The sequence below is a fragment of the Amblyomma americanum genome, chromosome 11 (assembly GCF_052857255.1).
Source record: "Amblyomma americanum isolate KBUSLIRL-KWMA chromosome 11, ASM5285725v1, whole genome shotgun sequence".
Lineage (NCBI taxonomy): Eukaryota > Metazoa > Arthropoda > Arachnida > Ixodida > Ixodidae > Amblyomma > Amblyomma americanum.
In genome coordinates this window covers 55,415,142-55,439,666 of record NC_135507.1, presented here as the reverse complement: position 1 = coordinate 55,439,666, position 24,525 = coordinate 55,415,142, and the positions used below count along the sequence as shown (strand labels likewise).

The 24,525-nt window shown below is 49.9% G+C and overlaps 1 long non-coding RNA gene and 1 pseudogene across 1 annotated transcript in view; one reads left to right on the top strand and one right to left on the bottom strand.

Moving 5' to 3' along the window:
- Nucleotides 1–19,072, top strand: part of LOC144110415 (uncharacterized) — a 36,735-nt gene extending 17,663 nt beyond the window's left edge. The window contains exon 3 of the long non-coding RNA XR_013309833.1: nucleotides 18,984–19,072. This is a non-coding gene — a long non-coding RNA (uncharacterized LOC144110415). The remainder of the gene's footprint in view (nucleotides 1–18,983) is intronic.
- On the bottom strand, nucleotides 963–18,263 carry LOC144110803 (piwi-like protein 1; annotated as a pseudogene).
- Nucleotides 19,073–24,525: the final 5,453 nt, after the last annotated feature.

The window sequence follows — 24,525 nt, the reverse complement described above, 5'->3', positions numbered from 1 at the left end:
CAATTCAAATCAAAATATCTATAGACAACATAAATCTATGCCGGATAATAATTCCATGCCCAGATGCTACATGGAAAAAACTTCAATTTCAGATCCTTACACTGCTTGATGTAGCACCATTCTTCCGTTTTGAAGACCTAGCTTCCCCTGCCCTCTGCCTATTTACTCTCACACAAGAAGCTAACCCCTCTTGAGCGCATGAGTGTTCCAAATGGTCCCTTCAACTATGAGACCAAGCAAAGCAGCAAGCAGAGGAATGGGGTTTGTCATCAACTTATCATGTAGGAACTTGGCAGGCTTCAGGGGGCTTTTTTTACCAGATGATAACGGCACAACTTCCCCGACCAAATCAGTTTCAGTGTTTTCTGACAACATTTACAAACAATAAGCTTCAATACAAATTTAAAGAAAACCAACATGTAAACAGAACAGAACAAAAAATTGCTTCAACAACTTTTAAATCAGACCATATGACAACATTTACGCACAAAAAGTTTCAGTACAAATTCAAAGCACACCAACTTGTAAAGACAACACAAAAACAAAAAAGCTCCTTGCACAACTTTTGAAAGCAAACCAACCACCTGACAACATTTACACAGAAAAACTTTCAATACAAATTCAAAGCAAACCAATGTGTAAAGACAACACAACAAACAAAAAAGTTGCTTCAAGAACTTTGGAATGTAAACCAACTGACAGCATTTACACACAAAAATTCATGGTGGGTGAACAGCGCAACAGAGGCGGGACAAAGGCACAAAGGCCCTCCCTGCTTCTGCCGGCGCTTGGTTCATGAACAGCCATGGCGACATGCTGTGGTCGATCCCACACACCTGCTTACCCCTTTCCGTACTCCTTAGATGCTGTGCGCAGGAGTGCAGAAGAAAGCAGAGGGCGCAAGCCTCCCTTCCCATCTTCCTCAAACCAGCGAACGTCGGCAAACCCCGAACGCCAGCAGTTTAGAGGTAATACAGGGTAGAGGAGAGGCGCGGGTTGTGCTCCGCGTGCATCGATTGGCCGGCGAGGAAGGCCAGCTTGTGTGCGTACTGGCACGGGGCCGGCACGCGGATGGTGCCCGGCCAGTTGAAATACAGGTGGGTCAGCATGTAGGCCAGACGCTGCATGTGGTCTGGCTTGAGGCCCGTCGTGTCATAGATGACATTGTAGAAGGTCGGGGCCACGGTGCCCTGGCGCACGCTCTGCGACACCAGGAAAATGTCGTAGCGCTCGGGGCGCGTCACATCGCTGTCGACCACGGTGCCCGGCAGCGGGTTGATCATCATGTGCTCACGGCCCGGCAGGAAGAAACGCGTGGAGATGTGCTTGGTCACCACCACGATGGCCAGCTTCTGCTGCACGCCCGGGAAGAGCGCTTGCAGCGAGGCCACGATCTGATTGATCTCCCACTCCTTCACCTGCGCCGCGCACACCCGAGACACGCTTCAGTCGCGCCCGCTGCCGCCACCAGCACCACCTGCCAGTGCATTTCTGCTGACAGGAGAGGGCATTGGAAGTTACCAGAAAGTGACTGGACGATTGGTGGCTCTAAAGCAGAGAGGTGACATAAGGTTAAAAGTGCATGACTGAAAACGGAGGATTGTGAGACCAATTTATAACACAGTTAAAAAAGATTATGATATCACTGCAGCACCCGCATTGGAGGAATTCGTAAGCACTGACGCCTCCTCGCCCCTCTTTCCCACACTAAATTTATTAGTTCCATCATTGCCCATTTTGATTTTATTAACTTGGTTCCACGCTTCGTTTCCTAATCTGGCGCCATGCTTCGCTCCGTCTTCACTTCCGGTTCTTTCAGATTTGGCAGCACGCATTAGCTCTGTCCACTTGCTGTGTTTTCGAATTTCACGCCACTTTTGCCCCGGCCCCGCCCACTTTCGGTACATTTTTGGCTCTAATAAATTACCCCACATGCACCTCATTATTTCTCCTGCGAACTTTTTGATGCTGAACGTTGTCACGATGACAAGATCGTAATGACACGAAGCCATGAAAAATGCCATGCAATTCTTACCATTTAATGAAAAAAACCGAGCCAGAACCCACTGCGCATGCTCTATCCAGGGCTCCAGGTAGCGCCATATAGTAACCAGGAGCTTTCACCCCAGCCCCAGAGGCAGCCATGTATACGTAGATTTATGAAACGGGGTGGAATCCCGCGCGTAAGTCTAATCTGCTTATCGCCACTTGCTCGGGCTTCCAACATCGAATTTACATGTTGCACATCAGACAGCCTCCGTCATCTCATGTGGAAAGCACCAAAAAACATTATGCTAAAACTTTCGATTTCCGCACTGTATTGCCGCGAGCCTGGTCCCAAGCAAGACGTGCATGCCTGTCAAATACTTTCTAGCCATAATGACATCCTCATGGAAAATTGACCGCCCACGCAGATGCCATCTGCAGGGTTTCCAATATCTTCAACTTTTCTCATGCTATTCAGAACTCCCGGAAATCAAATAATTGCGCACGTACATGGCAGATGCTCAGAGCCTAACCTCTTGATTCCTAATCCTACTCCATTAGTCCGAAATTCAGCCTGCCTTGCTACAAAAAGTTACCGTTCTTGAAAAAATCTAAGTTTACTGTGGAATAAATGCTTTCTGTAATCACTGCAACGCATCGGCAAAAAGTTAAGCGTGGTCCACTACAGCACTTTCCTGCTTGATCACACTTCCAACACAGAGGCCGCATCATCTCCAGTGGACACGAAATGTGAAAATACCCACGTAGTCTGCAATGTAAATGCAAGTTAAAAACAGCTTGTAAATATTGATTAGCCACTGGTGGTCTAAATTATCCCCGGGCCCTTCACTACACCATATCTCGCAGATCTCATGAAGATTTGTTACGCTCAGTGCCAAACGTTTTTAGGGGATTGAGTATACATCTCGTTCGGTCGAAAAGCCGCCGTCGTATTCGGCCCCTAAATAATTGGGGCGGTGAAAAACAAATCTTACCATGCCTAGCGTTTTCCGCACAATGTTCCGGATTGTCTCTTATGATTCAGCGTTTCGGGCAGCATAAACGTACTAAGTTGGAGCCTAGCTCGCGGCAGGAATTCTACCCGGCGTTTTATAATGGGGGGCTGCGTAAAAAATCCTATCATGCCAATTTGCGGTTCTAGTGATCGAAGATTCACTGGTGTGGGATAGGCGATGAGGAGTTCATGAAATAACTGAGTTTAATTGAAGAATTGGAATATTAAAGAAAAGAATAAAATGTAAGAAGCGGTGTTCAAAGATCTCAAATTTCTCAGGATGATTAGCCAATGCTTGACGATGCTAATTAAGACAATTTAGGGTGTGTGACTGGTCAATAATTTAACTGAAACAATTGAAAAAAAATGAAAAATGCGTTCAAAGGTGTCAAACTGCTGAGAATGGAAAGCCTAACCCACTCCGCTATCGCGTTATACCATTAATGCGAAGCTTAAGTGTCCGCTCCCATTTCTTTTAATGTGATAGCATTAAATGGACCATGAAGGCGAAAAACTCGCCAGCAGTGTCTACGTGAAGCATCCACCTGAAAGGGACTTCCCTCTCTCCACCCTCCACCTGTCAACTGTCCTCCTGCAGGAGAGGAGCAAGACGTGGGTCGATGAATGAGGATAAGGAGCAGACCCCCGCTCAGAATATATACCCTCCCAAAGAACGATGTGTGCGAAATTGAAGCTTCCTGGATCCATTCCTTCTCGCACAGCTCAGGAAGAACATCATGGTTCTCAAAGGCTGCGTTTGAAACGGCCACCTTCCAATGCAGAAGTATCCCTTACAAAAAGTTCTTTAGACAGTCAATAGACTGGCCATTTACTTCTGTTTGCAATGTCTATAGACTCTTTATGAACAAATGCTATAGACTTTCCACAGACATCTGTCAATAATGTCTTTAGACTGTGTATGGACAAATGCTACAGAAAAATCTGTAGGCAATACTAATCCTATAGGAAGTCTATGCAGATGCTATAATTTTATGGCCATACACTTTTTGTTGACTATTGTCTGCAGACAGTCTTTAGACTATGAATAGACAAAAATAAATATCTATAGGAAGGCGATAGAGTCTATAACAAGTATATAGACTATCTATAGACCATTTTGTAAAGGATATCGCATAACCACTCCCGCACTGCGCCGGTAGTGGTATGAGGAATCGCCTCATTCTCAGAATTTCCATAGAAAACAACTGGAGTAGACTGGGTAGTGGCAGACAATGGACTCAGAACTGGAATAGAAATATAATTAGAATAAAATGAAAAAAGAAATGGACTGGTGAGGCAAAGAAGAATGCTGTCATATTTCTTCTGCCTCAATCCAACTGATCGCTCTAAAATGTTTTCTCTTCCCTGCTACGAAACACGCTATAGCAGAAACGTTTATCAATAACTTGCAGTTTAACGGGGCCAAAATGACGAAGTCTGTCTCGCCAGGACGGTTTAGCACCCACAAAATGCTTGCCGAGATGCAATGAATCCTCGCGCCCATGTATTTATTACCAGTGGTGGCGAAGGCTACAAAACAGGTCAATCATGCTATTATCTATAAAAATGGTTAGACATATTCTTTCTGCGACCTTCAATGGCCGGTCCAGGCGGGAGAGATTTGATGATGCGACGCCTGCACCATCCAAGCCACGCAGTTTTCGAGGCCATACGGTGCCATACATCAGGCTATAATCACGTCTTCGAAATTCGATTTTCTAGAAGCCACAAAGAGAACGTGGGTGTGCTTCTCGACCAGTAAATGTAGGAAACTCTTAATAGCTGATATCCCCTGCAGAGAACTCCTGCTGATAGTAATAGACTTTCGATGTATTTCTACTGAAATTCGACGGAAACTCTTGGAATTTATTTAGGGAATGGCATTAGCATCGGCCAGCTACGTGTCTCTCATTGAGACTACCTGAATAACTAGAATAGTTATGTAGCAAGCGATTACAATTTAGCTAAGCAGCTTACCTGTAAACCTGATTCGCTTGTATTTGGATGTTTATGTTTCGCGGATTACCTGGGTTTAACGTCACAAAGCGACTTAGGCTATGAGGCATGCCGTACTGAAGGGCTCCGAAAATTTTGGATGTTCGCCACCACTACAGTTACAGCGCAAAATGCCTGCACTACGAACCTGCATTACGCTCCACATGCACCTACATTATTTGATTTCATCTACATAATACTGCAGAGCTCAAGTGGTCCAGGAAGGATGGGCAAAAACTAGAAAGAATGAGCATTTGTAAAGCCAAGAAATAAGAATACAGTTCAATGACGACAGTACAAATATTGGAGAGAACATTTAAGCTCCGCCTTAACGATATGACGCGACAGCATAAAAGGTTGATTCCTATATATGCAAAAGGTCATTCTCTTCATTCATAGAACCATGGGACTCCTCATGCCCCTCCTGGCGTAGTGGTTCAGCGGTTAAGCAATGAGAAACGTGCCTGCGCCCTTGTGCGCCCCAGGTTTCTCTTTTTGAGCGACCAATGATTAACTGCCATCTGGGATGGTGAGTAGCTTGCTCCCTATCCGGTAGGCAGGTTGCGACGGCGCCGCAAGGCCACGTGACCTAGATGGCCCACCTGCCTCCTGGGTTGCTCTGTGGGCGCCACCTGCCAAAGTCATGCTCGTGAATTTACTTACGTTTGTCAAGGACGCGTCCGTATGCAATGAAATCAAATTGACCACAAAAGTTGCCAGGTGACCTCGCTACATTACAGCAAAAGTAGTTGCGTAGCGCCTGAATAGACACCTATATTTTCGACTCGTTATATATGTGCTAGTATAGCGGCACCATTTGCATAAATTCTAGTGGCCGCCAGCAAGATGCAGAATGTTCAATGTGGTGCCAAATGACGTGACATGTTCCGAAAGACAAAACTGCTAATTGAGATGAAGCTCAAAATATGTGCCAGATTCGCACCGATGATCTTCCCGCCCCAAACTGTACATTACGAGGATGTTCAGGCGGCCATTGCGGCCGAACCGCCTGTCGGAGGGGGTTCCGGTTGGTGTCAAACGATTCGTCCTGTTGTGCTGCACACGTTTAAAAGATTCATTTTCTGATTTAACCAGGAAATATACCGGATATAGCGAAGCTGGCTGTACATTGCAATAGTAGTGCAAAATCCATGAGGTAGACGGCGCTACTTGTGTCTTAGAAAGGATGTTTCCGCGAACATTCGTATTTACTCTTCTTCATGTTTGCTGAGCATACCGATGCAAATACGAAGTTCCCGTAGCTAACACCATGAAGTCGTACACTGGGGCAGCGTTGGCGGAGAATGTTTTCGCTCACAAGGCCAATGCCTGGTGTTCCGGGTAACAACGCCTCTGACGCTGTCCCGTTAAAACTGCAGGTAAACAGAGTACCACCAGAAATGCTCACCTGGGGGATCTGTCCGTCGGACACCCCGTCGCGGAAGAAGATGATGCGGTCGGGTGAAGCGCCGTCATTGCACTGCGAGTACTTGCACAGCGCGTCACGCAGAAGCGAGGCAAGCGAGTGGCCCAGCCCCTCGTGGGTGTCGTGGAAGGAGACGCGCGAGTACCACCGCGTCAGGCTCTTGTTAATGCTGACCACGAAGGCGCCCGCCGAGCGATGGGGTGAGCTCGAGTCGCGGTAGGTGTCGTAGCCGATCACCATGGTGCTGACCAGAGGGATCTCCAGGCACCAGGCCTCGCCGCCCAGCTTGCAGTTCAGCTGCACCGCCACCTTGGTGGCCACCGAGCGGATGTTCTTGCGGTTGCCGATGGTGCGGGCGAGGATCACCTGGAAAGTGTAGCGAAAACAATGAGGGCCATCGGCACCATTATGCACTGTACTGCATTAGCCATGGCTTTGCTTTCTTCAGTCTACTTGCCCCATCTGTCCCAGTCTACTTGCCTCATCTGATCCCACAGCTCCTTGCTACGTTAACACTTACATACACATCGACCAACTTTCACACCCAGACAGCCCTCGCATCGCTTTTGGCGTAACTGTTTACAGCGCAGCGAAAAGAGGCAACAGCTAATCTTGACAGTAATATAGATTACAGCACGACCAACTTGACAGTGATGTTCCTGGCCAGAGAATTTCTCGCTGCTCACCACGTCAAATGAAGTGATTATTCTCTTTTCGCACGGCGTTCTCGCCAGTTATGCCTAATTGGAGCCTCCGTTTGTACAAATGAAACCAACCGAAGAATTGAAATGAGGCGATTATAAATTATTAGAGTCTTGAAAAGCACACCACATCACAGCACACCACACCTTTCCTATTTTGCACACAAAGAGCGAAGCGAACACTCATTCCAAATGATTACAATTGCGTTTCAAGGAAGCTGGACTCGGCGCTCTATAATAATGATAATAAGAACTCTTGTTGGTATAAAATACAATTTAAAGGAAGCCAGAGGTCTGCAGAAAAAGCTGTAACGAGGATAGCTTGTTGAAGCCGCAGGCCCCATGTACAATGGTCATCTTACAACACCGCAAAAACAGACTCCGGAGAAGTCTTGAAAAGCGAATCGAGAGTGTTTACTGGATCTCGCTACCCGCTCGGGCGACAAAGAACAATAGCCTCGGCCGACCTGCATGTGGAGGCCGAGGTCGACGCAGGCCTCCGTCTTGATCAGGTCATAGCGGTCCTGGCTAGCTGGCGCAGGGCTTCCACGAAGCCGCTGGGCCGGTCGTCGTCCAGCAGCACCAGGCGTGGTTGGCTGATCTTGACGCCCATGGGCGGGCACACAGACATCAGGGTGCGCACGAACTCCGTCACGTTGGCCTCCTCGCGCCGGTGGCAGAGGACGATTCACGACTCGACGGCGACGGCCACGTGCAGCGGCCGGTTGCGCGTCTCGCGCGAGAAGTCGGCCGTGGCCGCGCTGTAGCGGTACGCGTTGCTGCCCTGCATCACCTTCTCGGGCGGCAGCACGCGGGCGTCGATTCTGACGAGCGAGTCGTCGAACCGGATCCCCCAGCTGTCCATATCGTTGCGGATAGCGTCGTTGTTGTTGATGCGGTCCATGAACTTGAGCAGGTTCCGCACCCGTTTGGAAGGCTCCACGCGGGTGTGCTGAGCCAGGTCCCGCATCACGGACACTTTGGCGCGCATCTGCGAGGCAATTAAGGGCCCGTTAGACAGCAACTGTGGTTTGCGGTCTATGGCCGCCCCAAAGCAACTCAGGCTATGAGGGAAGCCGTAGTGGAGGGTCTTCGGATAATTTCAACATCCTGGAGTTCGTTAACGTGCACTGACAATGAACGGTACGGGAGCCTCCATAAATTCGCCTCCATCGAAATGCGACCGCTCCGGCAGGGATCGAGCCCGTGTCTTTCAGGTCAGCAGGCGAGAACCATAACCACTCAGCCACCGCGGTGGCGGACAGCGACACTTATCTGGGTAGCTCCAATGGCTCAGAGTCCGCCAAAGATTTTCGGTCGGGTCCCCGACGGCCCTTATACCCATTTTATGCTAAACCACTTTTAAAAATGGCGCAAACTAGCCTTTGTACGAGCACATGTGCCCTTACCGACCACGACACAGCGCGGGGTCCGTAATCTTCAAGTTCTCACAAACTGCATACATTCATGTAGGCATGGCTTAAGCTGGGCACGCTTTATGGTTCTACAAGGAACGGTAAAAGATGCTGACGCCTTCCCGTCTTCAAGCCCGTTGCTCCAAAAAAGTTTGTAGCGCATTCAAATCAATTCGAACACAAACCTTATGAAGAAGAAGCACAAACCCCCATTTCTGCTTTCCAACCTTTCCATTTTAATTTCAGGTTTTTAGTACATACTAAGTCCTAAGCATTTTGCGGTAACAGCTTTGTAATGCAGTAAAACCTCGTCAAGCCAGCTCAAGGCGTACTCGAATGAGGAAAACGTGCGCTTAGGAAGTTGCAGCACGAAATGCCCGCCTCCGCTTCCATTCAGCCTCATATCTTGATGCCCGCTCACGGCGTAGTGGCTTATCGCGAACGTTTCGGTTAACGCGTACTAATCGCGTAAAAGGTTGAATGGATATCTCGTAGCACACCCACGAGTACGCCGCGCATCGTAACGAAGCAAGCTTCACGGATAATACGTTGATGCGGATAGAGCGTAGCACGCTTGAAGCTGCTGACACGCTCGGAGAGCGATCACTTATGTGACCTAACAAAACACCTCTCCTTCGCCCGCGGGGTGGGAGTAAAGGGAGCGAAGCTCGGAATGCTTACCACCGCCGAAGATAACGCCTGCGAAGTACTCGTAAAAGTTTACACAGGAAAGGTACTCTATAAACTGTCGCCTTTTGCATGCATACAGACAGACAGTCCATTTGAGGCATCACTATACATGGCTTGCACTGACGTCGTAGCTGGGAACCCTGGGATACTGTTCCGCCATGTTGGTGCAGTCGCAGCGGCCGTGGTGCACTTGATGCAATTCGCGCGTACGGTGTACTTCGACGGCGTTGCGATGGTTATCTGCGCTGTTGTTGGATGCTCCAACCGCACTTGTTGGGCGAAATCAACAAACACAAACTTTTTTCGTCTTCCAAAGGTCATCGAGCATCAAGGTGACCGTACGAAAGCTTTATGCGCGAAGCGACGGGAGGTGTGGCTGGCTCGTATAAAACGTGCCGATCTCAACACCGAAAGGACGGGCATACGTGTTTGCGGCGCCCACTTCGTAAAAGGTAAGTCAGTTGCATATGCACAGTGTTTATTTAGGTGCATGACGTACAAGCATAGCGGAAAATCTCATTTTAAACAAATTTTTCTTGCATTTTGTAGGCAGACCATCAAAACTGTGGGAGGAGACGGATCCGGACTGGGCCCCTACGCTTTTGCTCGGCTACAGCGCAAAACATGGTGATCCCGGTCGCCACGCTCGCGCGGCAAGACGACGGACCCAGAAACGCGCGGCTCAAGCGGAGTGTCAGGCTGAGGAGTCGGGAACAATGGAGGCTACGAATCCAAATTAACGTTGGGCACATCTCTGCGAAGGCACATCTCTGCGAAGGCACACGTCACTGTCGAACTTGTCGCGCTACCGTCGAAAACGGCAACAGCGATGAGCTTGATCACTTAATGCGGGCCATAGTGCGCGACGCAACAGGCGAGACCTAAATTGTTGGTCGACAAATCTGTAGCGAGAGATAACAATCTCTCCACGCATGACCGTTTCTTTTTTGCGCAAGATCTTGTTGGGTTTCCAAACTAAGATAAACCAGCAACGGTTCCTTTCATATGCCCATAAAAATAGAATAACTCGTGATTTAATCTGAAGTCGTCCAGGTTCAGTACATATGAAGAAATGAATCACTAGCCTGACAGTTTGTAAACAGTTCTTTTTAAAACTTTACTGAGTGATTGCTTACACTCAGTCACTTGTGGATTTAATAACCGTTATTTCTTTACTCTAATCCTTACAAAGATCAATGCCCTGCGGGTTACCTCTCCAAGTAGAAGCACCTTGTCCCCTTGCAGCTGTTTTGCCGACAGTCCCTTCACCCAGCCGCTAGTGAAATAATTATGCGCCTCGGTGGACTTAAACGCCTTCATTTCTTCAAGGGTCAGAAAGCTTGCAGAAAAAACAAGGTAATTGACGATGCCACCGTAACAAATCTCTGGATATATGTCGACATCGCTTGTGTCCGTTCCCGGCCGCAGCATGAACGGGTCGATATTATCGTAGAGACGCACTTTTTTCACATACCGAACCCGCTCCGACCCCGTAAGATCTAAGCGGTAGGTAGCGTCTAAAGGCTGCTTACTGAGAAGCGGCGGCATGCCACACAAAAGGCAACAAAATTGCACGTGTTACCACTAGCGAGGAAACGCGTGTGATACGCACTCCACCGACTCCACACAGACTGCACCAACATGTCCGCCGCAGCGCGCGCCGCCGGACGTGACGTCACATGCAAACCATGTATAGCGTTGTCCGATAGGGACACTCTTGCCTCTGTCACTGTCGAAACGCCATTTTGAAAAACTTTAGACGGGCTTCGCCTGTTCAACCAAAACGGCCGAGGCCTAGCGGTGAAATCAGCCGGCGTCTAGTGGGGAAATTTATAGCCGACTGAAACGCCCTGGAAGCTGCGCAAGTATAGCCTCCAGGCATATAATAGAATAACGAATTTATGTGGTCATGCGCGAATAAAAATGATAGAGAATTTTCACCTAAATTGATTAAATGTGGCGAAGCAGAACTGCATAAACCCTAGCTATTGAAATAGAACCGCATAAAAAGACACGGCATGGCATGAGCTGTTGCTCACGAGATTCCGACCCTGACGGCTGTAGCGCGCTGTGTGCGGGGATGGCGAAGCGCGCAGGCGACGCGTTATGGGTGAGAATATTGGCCAAGCGGTGGCGCTAGGATTGTAAACGATGGCGGCACCGTCGACAGTGATGGCACAAAGCCACAAACAGCGCAAAATCTTGCTCCAGGATAACCCATCATAATAGTGTTTTCGAACTAAAACGGTACAGTGCGGTACTTGGGGTTTAGCGTCCCACAGCAACACAAGCCATGAGGGAGGCCGTTATAGAGGGCGCGAAGCAATTTACATCACCCGGTGTTCTAACGGCGTCCGTGTGTTCCGTCCTTGGTGCAATGACCCTATTATTGGTGCAGTACTAAGTTCAACACCATAGTAATATGGCGTAACATGAAAAAATACGTCAGGTGTCGCCACGCAGCCGTCACGCCCGCGTTTCGGGCTGGAACCAACCGGTGCGGACAGAAGTGAACCTGCCCGTTCCGTGAACACCTTCGGAATACAGCCTCAAGTATCCACGCCACGAAGTAAAATATAAATTGTAAATTGAGGGAGTTTAAGCTCCGCATTATTGTCGACCACTTGGTTTTCTTTAGCGCCCGCTCACATCGCACAGTACCTGGGCACCTTCGGCGTTCCGCCCCCATCGAAGCGCGCAGCCATGAGCCCAGGTCTTAAGGCTCAGTAGCCGAGCGCTCTTACCACAGGGCCACCGCGGAGGGTGGAGTAGCATTGCATTCACAGCAGACGCGCTCTACTCTAAACAGGACGACTGGTACTTCAGTAGAGTAGACTGGTGCATTCGATAGACGACGTCACGAATGACGCAGTGGCAGATGGTAATGCGCTGCGACAGCCATGCTCCCGTTGTCTCGAGCGCTCTCCTGCCTCTGATCCTGTAAGCAACAGGTGGCACTTATTCTATATAAGCTGACTAAGCAGAGCTACCCTGACCAGCTTAACCACTTAATCGGCGAAAGCTGTTATTCCTTTGGCCCGGGAATCTCCTTTCTCAATCATAAGCGATAACCTACAAGACAAGAAAAAAGCGGTTTTCCCCCGTCACAGGACCCACTTGCGACCACTGGCATCAGCCGGTGGTTCTCACGACCTTTTTAGCGTGACAATGCAAGGAGTCGCAGCTGAAAAAGGGATAGTTTCCTCACTGCAATGTGGCGCCGCTCACTCCATTGTCATGAGAATAGGCCGACGCCGTTGGCTGTAAGGATGTCCTTTGACGGCGAGAAGTCGCTTCGTTCTTGAGGTGTATCCGACTCTAACCGTGGTCATGAGAATAAGCGAATTCTTATCTAGCGACCTATCACCTTCCACCTTCTCTACCATCCGTCTAGTACTTGCGCTGCCCCTCTCCGCTCTATGCGAAAAGCTGATTTCCCTATTTGCACACTGCAACCTGTCAACTGTAGCAAGCAGGTAATATGTGAATTGAATTAAATTAAGCTCCTAAGGCTGACGCTGTTGTAGATCACGCGGTAGAATGCAGGGCTTTATGACCAAACTACATCTATATCTGCTGCCGCTTTAACAGCTGACGCTGACAAAGAAAAAAAACGAGTGACAAACAGCCGAATAGGTGTCGAACAGCCGTATAGGCATTGTTGGACTAGATTTCCTGGCACTATGGCTTGCTGAATAGAAGTGCCATGAGGTTTGCCACATGACAAATTGACAAACGTTTCCGTTTGCCGCGCATTAAAAGAGAACACAGCTGCAACTGTTACGGTGTTAAACTTAACACCATTTCCACTTAGCGCACTGCGCCGTCATTGCAGAGCCCTATGCGTCGTGCCGCGGTACCTCATCCTCTCCCACCACTCTGCGTTGTATTTCCAAGTTGTTTTTCCACGCTCGCCGAGCAGCGCATCAATGGCCTGATCCCTCCCCGCCTCCTTCTTAAACCCCCGGCCAAGTCGCGAACACAGGAGTTATACGCATTATAAACAGCGGCCGCCGTAGAAAAGGTCAAACAGCACTACATTCAAACCGACTGCCCACCTCGTCAGTGAGTCCCGTCAGGACACACAGCTCCGGCACCAGGTAGATGCTCTGCGTGCGGCCGGCGCGCAGGTCCTTTTCCTTGGGACGGACCACCAGCAGCGGCTGGCGCATGTCGCGGATGCGCCTCTCGTACTGGTTCTGCACATGGCATCGACCAAGGACAGACGGGGTCAGTCGTACCAGCAGCAATACTGCTAAGCACACCAACACTCAAATACGCTGGGCTTTGCAACACAAGGATAACTGTTTGAGGAAACTGAATGAGCTGCATGCCAGATAGGTAGTGGTTTGTCACAGAAAGACATCAAAGGACGGAAAACGCGATTCAGTCAGAGGCGGCTGAGCCAGATGGAGAGACAAATTTGAAAACATTCGGGTACCACTTCGGAATGGACCCTCCTGGCATAATGCATTGGAAGAAGTTTCTGATGTGATGTCGACGACGCCACCAGTTAATTGACCACTTTGCACATAACCTATAACATGCCACTAGTAGCAACACGTACCCGGTAGTAGTCGGCGTACGTCTTGGGCCCCTTCTTGGTTTGAAAGGTGCAGGCCGGGTTCATGTCCCAGTCAATGCCGTCCACTTTGTAGGTCTTGTTGTTGTAGGGCGTCATGACAATGCAGCCGGCCACCCGTTTCACGCACTCGTTCTTGTAGTTTTGGGACGTGCTGGATCTGAGACATGAGGTCGAAGACGCTGTCGCGACGCAGCACCTTGTGCAGCGTGTCCGTGACCAACAGGACGCCCGCATCGTGCTGACCAATGGCCGTGACGAGCCCCTGCCACAGCTCCAGTGAGTGCTGCGGAATGCTCGCCACGGCGCGCTTGTCGAAGAAGTACCGGTTGATCTGCACAAAGTCCAGGCGCTCCAGGTTGCGGCGCATCTGCGTGTTGAGGAGGCGCAGCAGCTTCGGGTTGAACGGGGCCAGTTCCTGGACCCACTTGAAGCGCACGCAGATGATCATGCCATCGGTGCGCCGCTGCGGGAACACCTCGGTGATGTCCTGGTTCAGCCGCTTGGGCGACTTCAAGTCAGACATGCCATCGAACACGAGGCACTTGTCGAACATGTCCATATAGTCCACGAGCAGGGCGCACCGCATGCGACTAGACTCCACCGTCGGCGTGAACTCCACGTGGTACTGGTGTATGCAGCACTGGGGCATGGAATGCAGCCGGAAGTAGTTGGCCACAACCTTGATGGGGCTGCCCGAAGTGCCCCTCTTGTTGTCGATGTGCGCAGGTAGCGTCTCGACGACGGCGAACTCGTCGCGGCGACGCCGGGTTTCTTGGCGGCCGCAGTCGCCACTGTCGCCAGGTGTAACGGCCGGTGCGAACTGGAACTGCTGCAGGCAGACATACAGAGAGAGTGAAGGAGACAGCTTTGCACACAAAGCCGCCGCTCACAATACGGATATACTTAAATTTACACGAATGCGCAAAGTCTGCTTAAGAGCACAATTACGAAACCCTACCCATGTCCTCTGTCCTTCCCTCCATTTTTCACGCGCCGCGGTGGCTGAGCGGTTAGGGCGCTCGATTATCGAGCAGGAGTACCCTGGTTCGATCCATCGTGGGCGGTCACGTTTCGGTGAAGGCAAAACGCAAAAGGCGCCTCTGTGCTGTGCGATGTCGGTGCAGGTTAAAGATACCGAGGTGGTAGAAATTATTCCGGAGATCTTCATATGGCACCTCTTACTTCCTTTCTTCTTTCACTCCCTTTATGAATTTCCTTACAGCGCGGTTCGTGTGTACGCCGAGATATGTGAGACAGTTACTTGTCGTTTACTTTCCTCCAAAAACCAGCTTTCTCTCTATTTTTCTATATTTTTATTTTTCGTCGTCACTTTTGTTAAATTTTACTATTTCGTTTTTGTAATATTTGTTTTTTTATTTCTCTTTTTTATTTTAACGTTTTTGTTTTGTTTTATTTCATTGCATATACGTTAATTGCTTGTGAACTGTTGCTTAGCTTTTTTTATTTTTTAACCACACAACTTGTGATTGACAGTTCGTGCTAAAAATTTCCGTGCACAACTTCCGTCCACGGCACTCATGAGCGAAGATAGGCTTACGCCTTAACTCATACTCCTCTTGAATGGATCAACGAGGTGATCTTGAATACTGCAACAACCCGTACAACCGTTACATGAGATACGCGCTGCTGTAAAAACTCCTGCTCTTTTTGACTGCTGCAAATATGTCCAAGCAATATGGCTGCCAACCAGATCGAACTAAGGCTCTAAAACAATAAAAGTGCCTACAGTGTGGGCATCGCATATTAAAAAGCTCAGAACCACTTTCTGGCTATGCTGAACCTGTGCACCCAACCTTCACGAAGAAGAGTCGCAATCCTGCACACCGTGGTGCTAACACATCGGAGGGGACCACCCCTTTCAATACGAGGTGCTCTGTCCGACAGCGGAGACCGAGTTAGTATACAGGCGGTCTATGGTCACCGAATTCATCTTCGATGAACGCTTGTCCTTACGCTTGCAACCGACACCCATTATGACGCGGAAAACCCACAAAACTCAACCTACCTCACTCCATAGCACTCCGGTCGGACCACACCTCAAGTGATCGCTTGCCCCATCCGCACCTGGACACAGATCGGAAGGAGCACCGACGCTCGTCCTGCCTCATACGGCAGCTTGGGTCCTCAGTCATACGGCAACTTGGGCCAGATTATAAAGATTTCCAGTGCAAATTACCTCACCGCAACCCCCTTCCCGATCACACCGGACACCTGCGCCGCGGAACAAGCGGACAGCAGCTGAGGTCTCACCATCCAATCCCACATTCATTCATTGAAAAGCTCACCTTGTTCTAGTGCGGGCTGCCCAAGTCAACACCTGCTCAGCCAAGTATCATCCTAGCCAGGCACCATCCTGGCCTTCTCCCTGGCTTTGTACCACCCAAGCTAACCTCATCCAACCACCCTTCATCAAGTACTTGTCTCGAACAGCAGTGAGCTGCCTTTAAGGAGTGTTTGGCATCATACGAACAACAAATCTCCTGCATAACGCAAAGCATAACCAGCCTGAAATCAATGGTCGCGAACATTCTCAAAGCCGTAAATCCTCTAGTCTCCCTCATTTTCAGGATACGATCTATATTTTTTAGGACTCAGGCAAGATTGAGATAGGGCGGCAATTGTTTATGTAATCACGCCGGCCTCCTTTATTTATAACTATGACTATAGCTATCCTCATGCTATTAGAGAATTAAATCTTCTTTACCAGGCAACAACTCAGGCTCGATTCTGCCTAAACAATTTACACGAAGCTTCTTTCCATCTCCCCAGTCAACATCAGACTACAGGACACCGGTCTCTTCTACCTCTTACCTGCCTTCCTGGCGTTCACCGGAACCGACAGATTGCATGATTATCCGGCGCCTTCCAAGGGACCCCTGGCTACTTCGTCATTTCCGCCTTTCCCCATTCGATCTCTCTGTTCACGTTACCAATACCAACGCCTCATCTAACCTAGTATTTGCCCCCTGCCCCATCGCATGACATCAAGGCTAGACGAAGACCGGCGGCTCGTACGCGCGACACATCACACAACTCAGTGCCGCAACCAGATGGTGGCGTACAATGACGTGGTGGTCTCATATTCACACTGACTGGGCACTGCAACGTACGCGATGTGTACAGCCCCACACGCTCTCGTGTCACATATACACCTCCAGCCCATACGGTCAATCTCCTAATGCTTCCACCCTGGAAACTATCCCAGCTGGGCACATCATCATCTCCTTCACTCAATTACCCCATCATCAGTATACACAATATACACTGACAACAAGGATATGCTGCTCTTTCTCTTCGAAGCGCACAATCTCAGCGGGCATATACGGCGACCTCAGTGAAACCTTCCGTACCCCATACACGGTGACAGTGAGGTAGATTTCTGGCCATGCTTGGACCGCAGGAAAGGAGGTGATACTATGAACAGTATCGAAGTCTCTTCATTTTGCCCGCGAAAACAGACGGCAAAGGCGACACCTGCGCTCCACGGCCACCATCTTAGCGTAGAAAAGCTCCGTTTCCAGTTGAAGCAGCTTCTCGTCTTTAGATTAATGCAGTAAGACGTTTAATGTATACGGGCGAAATTCGGCAAGTTGTGTTCTGTGTCACCACTGTGAAATGCCAGACTGAGGGCCAACTGGGGGGTTATCTTCATTTCATTATATAGAGTAAATGAATTTGAGAGCAACATGCGCATGCGCTTAGTTACAGAGTAACACTTAAGTTCTCGTGTAGCACTACGACCCGAATCCCAGGGTAACGGGCCTTTAACAGATGTTGTTATGAATTGAAATGCCCCCGATTGCATATTCTTCCGCTCTATCCATACTTTTCACATTCCGCGTTCACCCTCCCCTGCCTACTGTAGCAACTCTTCGGACGGTTTCCGTGGCAGCCATCTTTCAGTTGCGAAATTCTACTACTACGACCCAAAACCCAGGGGTGCCGCGGCGGTGGCTCAGTGGTTATGAAGCTCGGCTTCTGACTCGAAAGACGTGGGTTGGATCCCGTCCGGCGTGGTGGAATTTCCATGGAGGCGAAATTCTAGAGGTCCGTGTACTTTGCGATGTCAGTGCATGTTAAAGAACCCAAGGTGGTCAAACTTTCCGGAGCCCTTCACTACGCTCATAGCCTCAGTCGCTTTGGGATGCTAAACCCCATAGACCTAGGGCTAAAACATAGGCAACGGCCCTTTAACAGCTGTCGCTGTAAACAAGAGATAACTCACCTGCGGCAACACAGCTGAAGGTGCCATCGCCGCCATCTGCTGGTGGTGAGCCCAGTGTCCGATGGCTACCCTGTCGATGGAGAACGACAGGCCCTCCACGCTGTCGAGGGCGGGCATCGACGGCGCCACCGAAGGCGCCGGCAAGGACACCGCCGCAGGCCTGAAAACACCAGCAGTCCTTGGCAAAGCCGCTGGCGGCGCCATGGCAGCAGGAAATTGAGGCACCGTAGGTGACGGCTGTGCTCCGGGCAATACGACCACGGCCCCGTGCCCTGCCGCGCGAACGGCCGCGAGCGCGACCGAGGGGCGGAGGTGCTTGATCGCCGCGGTTTTTGTCCATCTGGCTCTACAACGAGCCGCTGAGCTACAGCGGTGCCCACTCGGTGAAGTGTTGTTGAAGACAAGACCCGCCAAGGGCGAGACGGCTTAGGTCTATGAGCTCACCTCTTTGACTCGAAAGCGGGAATGGTGCGCAGCAGAAGCCCTGCGGCGACGAACAAAGACACGATCGTCACTTTCAAAATGCAAGAAGGACAAAAGGAGCATATATGGGGAGGCAACTGCATGGCACCCGTACACGAGCGCTGATGTTCAGAACACGCGTTTTTTTTTACCTTCAAGGGATAACACAATCTACACCTCAGCCGCCGCGGTGGCACTGTGGTTATGGCGCTCGGCTAATGACGCGAATGACGCGGGTTCGATCCCGGCCGCGGTGGTCGAATTTCCATGCAGGCGAAATTCTAGAGGCCCATGTACTGGACGTTGTCATCATACGTTAAAGAACACCATGTGGCCGAAATTTACGGAGCCCTCCACTACGGCGCTCTCATAGCCTGAGTCGCTTTGGGGGATTAAACCCCATAAATCAAACCAAACCAAAGCAACTTTACCTGAAAAGGAATGTTATTCCGTTCGATGCAGTGAGACAGGCCACAGCAGCAGAGGGACAACATCAACGAAGCTTACTCACGTGACATCGTGCTTCAAATGGTGACATTCACGGATCAAGAGCGCTACCTGCGTGTCCAACTGGTTCGCTATAAGGTCAGACCGAAATATGGCTTTCCGTGTGAGCCTTAGCTGATTTTAATCGAAAAGAATATTATTTAGGCACTACCTGCACGTTGCATTCCGGATAGTTTGGGTAGAGGTACAACGCATCCAAGGCGTTAGCTGCGGCGTTTAATTCCCTCTCTAACGAGCATACCTCAACTGCTAAGTCACACACTAAGGTCCACAACATCTTGGCACAACTGGAACGCTGCGCATCAATGGTCTGACAGTCGGCCCTCGCTCTATACTAAAGATTTTAGTTCCACCAGCCAAAACATATAGGCATCCAGGCAATCACTGAAATGCACTGCGAGGCTAATCGTTTCGGCGGATATCCTTCCTGCGAATCAATTACGACGGATGGACTGCGCACTTAAACGTGTCTAGTTCAATGGCTCCTCCATAACCATTTAATATACTGCATTGAATCCTGGGGTTTCACCTTCGCATCTTACTTAGCAAAAGTTAGCACTCCCCAGAAAAGGGCTGTCAGAATAATATCATATGCACCGAGAGCAATACCATCCAAACCTCTTTTTGATGAATTAAACATAATGCCCTTCACCAATGTACGTGAGTACAAAACGGCCATTTTAGTCCGCCAGATAATTAGCACGAACTCTCCACATCCTTCTTCCATATTCATCTCTCCCAAACGTGACACTAGGCAGGCACAGCACAATAATTTTAATTTACCCATAGCTCACAACATATACGGGCGGCGCTCAATTTCTTTTATCGGGGCTAAAATATGGAATACCGTGCCGTGTTACATGAAATACACGTCCAACTTTGTTTCTAAACTAAAACGCCACTACCTTAACAAGCAATCTGATGCACCAAGCTAAACACGTGTTGTTGCTCATAGCAATGCTCCATATAGTGATTGTTTAACTCTGACAATGTTTGTAATGGATCCATCACTAGCCATAGCGGCTAAGGATCCAGATGACTACACAGCATTTTGTGTATCAATTTCTGCGTGAATAAACGTTCTGATTCTGATTCATTTCCACCAAGAGATGTGGCTCTGAGCAGCGCACCGATAGCTCAAGTACGCGAGGGCGTTGCTGCGCAGATACTCCTTTTCGCGTCACATGAAACACGCCCGGGATCCACGAGCGCTGCACGCAGCTCGCAGCTACGTACAGCGTCCTAGAGCGTTTCAAGCGCGTGGCAGCCTCTGACGACAAAGCTGCCCGAACAGCAAGGCTCGGGGTGCAGGCAGTTGGTGACCACGTGACCGCGTAACGGAGTAGCGGGTAACTCGGCAGGAGAGCCGTCTTCGAGTGAAAGAACGCCAGCGACAGAGGACCTACCTCGTCTGTTTTAACGAGGTAGATGAATTAAGTTAACGTAGCATAGAAAATAAAAGCATTGGCCAAACAAATTTAACAAGGCGGCACAAATAAATTGGAGGACGCTTATGCTTCGCCTTTAAGAAACGAACCCGACAGTGTATTGCAGATCTGCCAGGAAGTCCACGGAACGCCTTCGCCCGTTCGGCGCAACGCCTTGCCCAAGAAACAAATGGCCTTGAGTCTCTAGCAGGCCTCTGAAGAAAGCCCGTCCGCCGCCGAAAGATGTCCGAATTGGCTGCGGAGATGCTGCCCCTAATTGGCGATTGCGCGTCTCCGTTGCGATTTTAGAGGAAAGGAAAGGCGCAGTAACTACCTCACATATTAGTGGACACCTCAGCCACGCCGTCAGGTAAAAGGCGGAGGTATGCAGTGAAAGACAAAGGATGTATTGGAGGTCTGCGTCCTCGTTTGCGTCGCATTCGTTCAACACAAGGGCACACGGACAGCAGCTACATCACAGGCGCTCGCGCGGTGGCGCCCCACGACATTGCAATGGTTGGCCCACTCACAAAACATGACGCACGCAGGTCCGGCCACCGCTGCCTGCCCGTCTGCAAAGACCGAAGAGGTCGCGATGTGTTGCACCCACGCTGCCGCGCGCAGGGGCGGAACCGTCATGTTATCACCGAGCTCAGCGTTTGGACCAGTTGACGTCTTCAATGATTTCGTTTGCTGGTTCCTGAAATTGAAATCCACAACCACTATACGATGTGAGTCCACGTTATTAACTCCAGATCAGCGAAATTACCGAAGCCCTCTACTACGGCGTCTCTCATAGCCTGAATCGCTTTGGAACGCCTAACTCCATCAACCCAAACACATAACCCAACTAAAACCCCATTGATAATTTGATCAAGGAGCTTTAAACCCAACACGGCCATTTTTCCACCTATCATGCCTCAGTGCAACCTATTTGCATTAACTTCATGTCTTTAACAGAGATGGCGCTGCGTTCAAACAGCTCACGTGAGTAAATGGTGGTAGTGGTTTTATTAAAAATAATAGTAAATAGGAAGGAAAGGATTTTTGCTAGCCCCGGCATCTGCCATCGATACTGAAGCACCTGAGCTGGGGCAGTGGAAATAAAGGACAGCAGGCAGAATGGAGAAATGAAATGAAAGAGGTGAGGGGACAGGAATAGAGGACAGGGGGAGAAGTAATATGTATAAACTATTTACACAATAAGAAATGTGTCAAGGTTGTGCGCGTGATTAGTTCATATTAGAGTAACTTGAAATGCATTATAAAGCAGAACGCGATTTTTATGGGGTCCCGTTTAAATATTTGCACACACATAATTATTCATGAGCGCATCAGTACACAGACACTTCACGAAGTAGAGACCACAACGCATTCACTAAGTACAAATTCTATTCAGTTCGAATCAACGAGCCTTCTTAGCGCGTTTGCCCGTACTCACCTCGCAATCTGAGTCCTTGTTTCCATTCCCACTGTCTAAGCGGTTTTTTATGGCGAAAGCCTGTATAGGCTCATGACTCGCCATCGGGGATGTAAGCAGAAACGTGTCACACTATATCTGTCAATCAAACTAAACACGTCAGCATACTAAAACCGAATAAAAAGCAAAAAAACTTAAAAATAAATAAAAAATAAAAAATAAGAAATAAAAGGAAAATGACAAACATAGGTAATAGAAAGAAATAAAAAATAAACAAATTGAAATGAGAAATAGAAAACAAAAATAACAAAAATGGCCAGGCTTAGCTTGGTTAAGCCAAGAATGCGTTGCATATCTCGATGGAGTTCCGTGCTGCTCCGTTGACTCGATAGGCTATTGACTCGATCGCCATTGAAACTGCCCGTGTAGCAGCGCTCGATCGCCTTTGAGTCGATAGACTATCGGTTCGAGGGCCCTCGAAATTCCCGTGTGACAGGGGTATAAGACTGTCCCGGCGAAGGAGCGCAGCTCTTTTATACATATGCCGTGACGTCAATCATAGCGCAGCGCCTCTAGCGGGAGCAGCGGGAGTCAGCTGGTGGCTGCGGCCGCGCGTGACCGCGCGAGTTGGGGCCCAGCTTTTCCTCCGTGACGTGACGCGCCGGCGCAGCGCCCCTAGCGGGAGGAGCAGGAGTCAGGTGGTGGCTGCGGCCGCGCGCGACCGCGCGAGTTGGGGCCCAGCTTTTCCTCCGGCTGTCGTGACGTCACGTCACGTGGTTTGGTGGCTTCCCGGCCGCGCCCAAGGGCTGAACTGAGTGATTGCAATATGCAACGCATAAAAAAAAATTTGCAGATACAAGGCCTACTGGAGTCGTGGAAAAAAACCCGAGTTCTGTTCCATGCGTTCGCATTATCTGCGTGTAAGCAGAATTAAGTGCCCTCAGAAATTTTATTTTTACATTCTCGTGTTTCGTGTAACAACGCCAACGGCCCACAACGCCGACTTTTCTCCGGAACGAGCTCCTTACAGCCATCGCGTTAAACTCCGAACGGAACGGCACAACCAGCCAAGGGCATGGTGGTGGTGGTGAAAACATTTATTACGGATGAATAGGAGGTATGTTTGGATCAGCCCGTAAGGGACCGATCCGTACAAGCACTAGGTGGAGGTCCCTAGTATGGGACCCCAGTGGCGGTTGCCGCCGCCCGGGCGCGCCCGACTAAGGCTTGTTGGGCCTGTAAGTCGTGGCAGCAGAGCAGGGTCGCCTCCCAGTCCTCCCGGGTTGGGTTGGGGATGGGGGGAATAGCGGGGTTGGAGGGGCAGGCCCAAACCATGTGATAGGTGTCAGAACACTGCACTACAGTGTGGGCAGCTGCCACTAAAGGAGGGGTCAAAATGTTTTAGCGCTGCCGGGCACAGCAATGTATTGGTGAGAAGGCGGAGAAGGAGCCGCTCATCCGCCTTCTTCAGGCCTTTACATGGACTAGGGTAAAGGCGATGACAATTTTGATAATATGTTGTAATATCTTTGAATGTATAGACCGGATTAAAATCGGGTTCCTGATCGGATGGGGAGGAGAAAACAGCCCGGTGAGAGAGCGAGCGGGCGGCTGCGTCTGCTGCCTCGTTCTGCCAACCCCTGATGAGCAGGGGCCCATATGAGGTAACGGTGTGCGGGGGTCCGTATCCCGTATGCAATTTTGGTATATTCGATAGGATAGGAAGGGAGTGCAGCCTTGTTCGACGTTCCGACAGGCCCCTCGCGAGTCGGTAATTATGTATTTTGAATTGGAATGTGAGGCCGCGAGAGCAATCGCGACCTCTTCTGCTTGTGTTACACTGCGGGCTCTAAAGGTTAGGCCGTTAACTGTGTTGCTGTTGTGAACTACCGAGGCCGTGTATCATCCCCCGTGGTGAGGGCCGGAGGCGTCCACGTAGTAGACACCTGTTTTGTTGCCATAATATCGGGCTAGCGCTTCCGCTCGTGTCAGGCGCCGACCATTATGGTCTTCGTGTGACATGTTTGCTGGAAGAGGCCGCACGTGGAGGGCACGTCTCCACAGTTCCGGAATGCGAAACCTGTCTTCCATTGGAGGGTGGGTGTGTTGGATATGGAGTCGAGGAAGAAGGCGGCGACCCGACTCCGTTAGCGACAGGCGCGTGTACTGGTTTGTAAGGTGCGCCTCCCGGAGCTCCCGGAAAGTGTTCACCACCCCAAGAGCCATAAGCCGGCTGTTTGAAGTAGTGATGGGGAGGTCAAGGGCACGTTTAACAATTTTGCGAAGGATGACTTCAAGGGCGTCCTCATCTTGTTTCCGTAGGTGGAGATAAGGAGTCGAATAGAGAATTCGACTAGTTACGAAGGCGTTTGCCAGCCGCAAGGCATCCTTACTTCGTAACCCTCCGCGTTTGTTGGAAACCCGGCGGACCATGCGGCCCACCTGGTCCCCCACCTTACGGAGTTTGGCCAATGTAGTCTCTGGCCGCCTGTGTTTGTGGATGTAGAGTCCGAGTACCCGTATCTCATCACTTTCGCGTATGGGACCGCTCTCAAGAGAGAGAGATATTTTAGTTGTGCACTTCTGTGAGGGGCGGAGGTGCACAAATTCCGATTTTTGAGGGGAACATTGAAGACCGCAGCGGCGGGCG